Raw genomic sequence first — 6458 nt, 5'->3', positions numbered from 1 at the left:
CTGTCAGATACTTGCAAGGAGTGACAGGAAGAGGAATTTTATTAGTCCTGATTAATGTCCTGTTTCATCAAATACAGTGTTGCGCTTTGTGCTCAAAAGAAGGATGGGGTGGGAACGCGTTGGGGAGAATGGGGTCATGCTGCAACAGTCAACTCTGTGGCATTGACACGTGGGGAGGAATTTTTTCACTTTGTAGCTGATGCCTTGCACGCATGAGATATCATCGTGAAAAAATCCCTGTGCTTATCCCAAAATTTTCCATGGCAGCGTGCTCTTCTCTGCGCTGATTTCACACGGCGTGAAGAAATCTCTTCTTTATTGCTTCTATGTTTACTCAATTTTCTAGCCATTAGTTTTTGAGAATGACTCCATCATGACACATCAGGGAATATCTGCCACTGCCTCCGCAAAACAGTCTTCTTCTTCTTTTTTTTTTTTTTTTAAATAATTGGGAACAATTTTCATTAATCGTTCATTTAAATATATATACATGGTATGAAGTACAATCATGATTCCTCTTAAAGGCACAAGACATATTTGAAGATGGAACACTTTGGGAAGACAATACTCAAGTCATAGGGAGTGTTTTTAGCTAGGAGGTGACTTACAGACATCAGATCAGCAATTCTCAATCTGAGAGTCCTCGTGATTGTTTTTCCAAGGGGCTGGTAAATCTAAATAACATCTATAGACTAAATATATAATATATCTATCTAAAGCTGTTTTAATGTATTGAGGTTCTATTGTGATTTTTAAAATATATTCATTTTAAATTGATCCTGAGTTCAAGGTGGCTTGATGCCATATGTTTTTCAGTTGACACATAACAATCATGTAACTGCCATCAGGCAGGGAATATGTTACAATAATAATGTCTGTACATGAGAAGGGGATCCTTTTAGAAGAAGTGAGGACATCTGGACTGACATCCACATACAGGCCCAAACTGGTATTAGGACTACAGACTGCAGCCAGGGCGAGTCCTGGGCCCAAACAGAGAGCCAAATGTCTAGCCTCAGACAAGAACTTGGAAAATTCGCAATTCTTTGATCTCTTGCTTTTTCCTTCAAGTTAGGGCTGTCTGGGACTGCAACTGGGACTTGTTTATTATGAGATCACTGCTTTTCAAACTGACAACTAAGGATACCTACTCTGGCGAATTAGCTTTTATATAACACAGGATGTTTAAAGTTGTTGATTAGCTAGTGCTTGGCAAGAACCACTGGGATGGGACGGTATCGGATTGCTTTTCTACAGGGAAGGCATTGACAAATACAAGAAAGTGTCCAAGATCTGATTGTTAAGTTTAATATTTAAAATTGGAGGCATCGAACATGAATTCTCTTCTGTCGGATGCCAACTTTTGGAAAAACCGATTTTATTCTAAACTTAATCATCTGGGGCCTTTTTAACAAGTTCCATTTAAATGAAGAATTTATGTTTTTTAATGATAAGTATTTAAATATACGTTTAAATTAAATAATATAAAGTACAGAAAAAGCACAAATTTCCAAGCAAAATTCTGGTCTCCCTATTTCCCCATAACCTTCACAAAACAGTGACTGCTTTGCTTTTCTCCTTAACCAAAAATCAGCGGACTACAGTGCTATTTAGGGACGTGTCTCATTTGTTTTTGTGTTCAGCAAATATTTACTGAACATCTCTGTAATGGTATGATTACATTATTACATGATATAGGTAGATAGAGATATAGAGATATATCCCTAAATCCAAAGAACTTTTAATCGACTTAAGAGATAAAAAGAGGGGCGCCTGGGTGGCTCAGTAGGTTGGGCGTCCGACTTCAACTCAGGTCACGATCTCGCGGTCCGTGAGTTCGAGCCCCGCGTCGGGCTCTGGGCTGATGGCTCAGAGCCTGGAGCCTGCTTCCAATTCTGTGTCTCCCTCTCTCTCTGCCCCTCCCCCGTTCATGCTCTGTCTCTCTCTGTCTCAAAAATAAATAAACATTAAAAAAAAAAATTTAAAAAAAAGAGATAAAAAGAGAAAAGGAGGAACATATATTGAATGTAGTGATATTCTTTTTTATTTAAATAGCCTCTATCATAGACTTTTAAAAAAGTGTCTTTTTCCTCTGGATTAATCCATTCTTAATAGAGAAGTAGTGTAAGAATTCAAAATGGAAAGTTCCCTTGTTTATGTTTCATTGTATAATTAAAGAAGTAGAAAAACTTAGATATTAAGGCATTTGGGTGGCTCAGTCAGTTAAGCATCCAACTTCGGCTCAGGTCATGATTTTGCAGTTTGTGAGTTTGAGCCCCATGTTAGGCTCTGTACTGACAGCTCAGAGCCTGGAGCCTGCTTTGGATTCTGTGTGTGTGTCTCTCTCTTTGCGCCTCCCCCTCTCAGGCTCTGTCTCTCTCTCAAGAATAAATAAACATTAAAAAAAATAGATGTTGGGGCGCCTGGGTGGCTCAGTTGGTTAAGCGTCCAACTTCGGCTCAGGTCATGATCTCACGGTCCGTGAGTTCGAGCCCCGCGTCGGGCTCTGTGCTGACAGCTCAGAGCCTGGAGCCTGCTTCAGATTCTGTGTCTCCCTCTCTCTCTGCCCCTCCCCCGTTTATGCTCTGTCTCTCTCTGTCTCAAAAATAAACATTAAAAAAAAAAGAAAATTAAAAAAAAATAGATGTTGAGAACATTTTAAAGTCTACTAAATAGTAAATTATATTTTCTCATTGATTGACCAGATAATTTGAGGTTTTTCTTAAATTAAAAGTGATTTTGCATTTGCAACTACATGGATGGAACTGGAGGGTATTATGCTAAGTGAAATTAGTCAGAGAAAGACAAATATTATGTGACTTCACTCATATGAGGACTTTAAGAGAAAAAACAGATGAACATAAGGGAAGGGAAACAAAAATCATATAAAAACAGGGAGGGGGACAAAACAGAAGAGACTCATAAATATGGAGAACAGAGGGTTACCGGAGGGGGGGTGGGAGGGGGGATGGGCTAAATGGGTAAGGGGCATTAAGGAATCTACTCCTGAAATCACTGTTGCCCTATATGCTAACTAATTTGGATGTAAATTAAAAAAAATGTAATTAGGGGCGCCTGGGTGGCTCAGTCGGTTGGGCGGCCGACTTCGGCTCAGGTCATGATCTCACGTTCCGTGAGTTCGAGCCCCGCAGCGGGCTCTGTGCTGACAGCTCAGAGCCTGGAGCCTGTTTCAGATTCTGTGTCTCCCTCTCTCTGACCCTCCCCCGTTCATGCTCTGTCTCTCTCTGTCTCAAAAATAAATAAACGTTAAAAAAAATGTAATTAAAATATTTTTTTAAATGTGGAAAAAAAAAGAAAAAAAAAGAAAAATGATTCTGGGGCACCTGGCTGGCTCAGTCAGTAGAGCATGAGACTCTCTTGATCTTGGGGTTGTGAGTTCAAGCCCCACGTTGGGTGAAGAGATTACATAAAAATAAAATTTAAAAACAAGTGATTCCAACATATTTGAAAATGTACATGTCTTTTAAATGTTGAATGGATGGTGTGTATGGCTAATTAACTGATTAGGTGAGTAGAGTGACTAAAAACAATGTCTTCTGTTTGTGGTTTAACTTAGATTCAGAACGATAGGTGGAAAGGAACATGAAAGGAGTTCATATTTGCTCTTAAATCTAAATGAGATGTGCCTAATAATGTTACTAATAATAGCAACAAATATTCATATCTAACATTTTTAATTCACTAGGGAGCTTAAAATATATTTGCTTACTTATTCCTCAAAATAACCCTATATTTTATTTCCATTTTACAGATGAGACTAAGGCAAAAAAAAATATTAAGAATTAGTCCAAGGCCCTTCAGCTTATAAACAACAGAGACAGGATTCAAATGAGACTGACTCTAGCCAGCACTAAACTTCACCACACATTACGTTGGTTTTACCTGTAGCCAGTGCACCGAAAGTGCAGGGTTTGCTCTATGTGAGATGCTCTCATATATTTTCATTAAAATCGATGTTTCTGGAGGGCGCCTGGCTGGCTCAGTCGGTTACGAGTCTGACTTTAGCTCAGGTGATGATCTCGCGGTTCATGAGTTCAAGCCCCGCATTGGGCTCTGTGCTGACAGCAGAGAGCCTGCTTTGGATCCTCTGTCTCTGTCTGTCTCTCTTTCTCTCTTTTGCTCTCTGCCCCTTCCTGACTGCCTCTCTCTCTCTATCTCAAAATAAGTAAATAAACTTAAAAAAAATCCACATTTCTGGGGTTCTCTAGTCTCAGATTACTTACAAAGAGTATTCATATCCCTTTGTGGATAGTTTTGATACCCTTCCATTAGGAATAACATTCTATATTGTCATTCGCCCGTTAAGAAGAAAATCATGTGTACCAGTCTCCCAGCATCCAATGCCAAAGCATTTGTTAATCTTACTTTTTTATTATTCATTGTGCTTATGAAAAACATTTTATTCTAAAAATGTCACATTAAAATGCCATCCAGGAATCTCATCAACAGAATCCTCTGAAAAGTCGTTCAATAATCACAGAATGTAAAAAGTTCCAGATACTATTTGATCTTAGGAACCAGCTGTTTCTGAGGCTGCTACTTCTCGTTTTTGCCCCAAGTTGTGCCCTAATAATGGAAGATCTTCCCCTCCCATCACTTATGCATGCCCACAGAGCATTAATTACACACGTAGTGATGATGAATTAGAAATGCAGCTATCCTATTTAAAGCACTGCTGTTTCATGTTTGGCTAACACCTAGTTGCGGAATGATACGTTGCCTACATCCAGGCTGCTATTCCCCTTCAACTTTTTAGCGTCAAAATGTTAACTTTCGTAGTCGTTGGTTCAACAATCAGTTTATATTTGGTCATTCAACAAACATTTTATGTCTCTTATGACCACAGATCAGCCTTTGAGGAACTTTGCATTGTACTGCTAAGCCATTTGTGTGATTATTGCATGATTACATACAGATTTACATGGTTTTATGAGTTTCTAATGTTAATGTTCATTGCAGATGTGGAAAGAAAGACGAAATATACACAAGAGACATTTTAGCTTGAAACTCTCTTGTCTTTCCATCTCCCAAAGACACCTGAATTACGTTCTAAATTGAAGTCTCCATAAACGTTACCTAGGATGGCCGAATTTATGTAGACCCTGGGGGTAAACATATCTAGGAGGCAGAGTGGAATGCCTCAAAAATCCTGGGAATGTTTTATGATTGGTACTTTTTTCTCTGTTTAGCACTACCACTAACAAGTAAAAATTGCTGGTAAAAGCAATAAAACAATAGCTATTAAAGTCTTTGATTTTATTGTATTGTGTGTCACTGGGAATATTTGACTTAGAAAATATCACCAATAAAACCATAAATAAGATTATATTCTATCTTGCAATGCACCTTTTCTATAAAGAATTATTTATGTAAATTGTTAATATTTTGCTGTTTGGCTGGCTAGACACACATTCTCACCCATGGCTGTACTTGAAAATCACTTGGTCAGGTTCAGAAAAAGTAGATGCTAAGGCCTTATCTTCTCAGAGATTCTGATTCATTTGGTTTTGGAAGGGCCTCAAATAAGTGTATTTTTACAAACAGACAGCCTGAGGCTTTAACTAAAACATGGAAAGAGAGAAATAATACCAAAGCACATATTTTAGACCCAGGTTCTCGTCCTGACTGAAAATAAACTGTTGAGTGGTCTTGTATAGGTAATTTAACTATTCTGGACCAGACTCTTCTCATCCTTAAAATGCAAGTTTGAACTTCAGGATCTCTAATGGAATGGCTTTCTATGACCTCTGAAATACGGTACTAAGATGTAACCACAGTTTTATTATCTCTGGATTATATGTGCCTTTTAGCATTGAGCAATTTTAGGCAAGTGTGCAAAGGCATTGGCTTAAATATCCTAGAGTGATAGCAGAGATAATGTCCTCAGGATATTCGAAAGTAGTTCATCTTATAAACAGGCTTCTCCAGATTTCTAAAATCGTGTCTCAATCTCCCCTGGATCTTTGCTTAGGCCTTGTTTTCCTTTTATTAAAAAAATTTCTTCCTCCCTTTGCTCACAACTTAAGAATCATGAGCTCCACCAAAACAAAACAAAAACAAAAACAAAAAAGTGGGAATTTAGAAACTAGAAAATCTAGACTATATTCATATAATTTCACTGATATGTGGAATTTAAGAAACAAAACAGATGAACATAGGAGAAGAGGGGAAAAAAGAGAGAAGAAAGCAAATGATAAGAGACTCAACTATAGAGAACAAACTGAGGATTGCTGGAGGGAGGTGGGTAGGGAATGGGCTAAAGGGGTGATGGGCATTAAGGAAGACTCTTGTTGGGATGAGCACTGGGTGTTATAAGTTAGTGATGAATCACTAAATTCTACTCCTGAAACCAACCTTACACTATACATTAACTAACTAGAATTCAAATAAAAACTTGAAATAAAAAATTTTGTAAGTAGTTTTCAAAACAATAAAAA

The sequence above is a fragment of the Panthera onca genome, chromosome B1 (genome assembly GCF_046562875.1).
Source record: "Panthera onca isolate mPanOnc1 chromosome B1, mPanOnc1 haplotype 2, whole genome shotgun sequence".
In the NCBI taxonomy this organism is placed as follows: Eukaryota; Metazoa; Chordata; class Mammalia; order Carnivora; family Felidae; genus Panthera; species Panthera onca.
The sequence above is the reverse complement of the archived record's forward strand: the minus strand, read 5'-3'. Positions refer to the sequence as shown.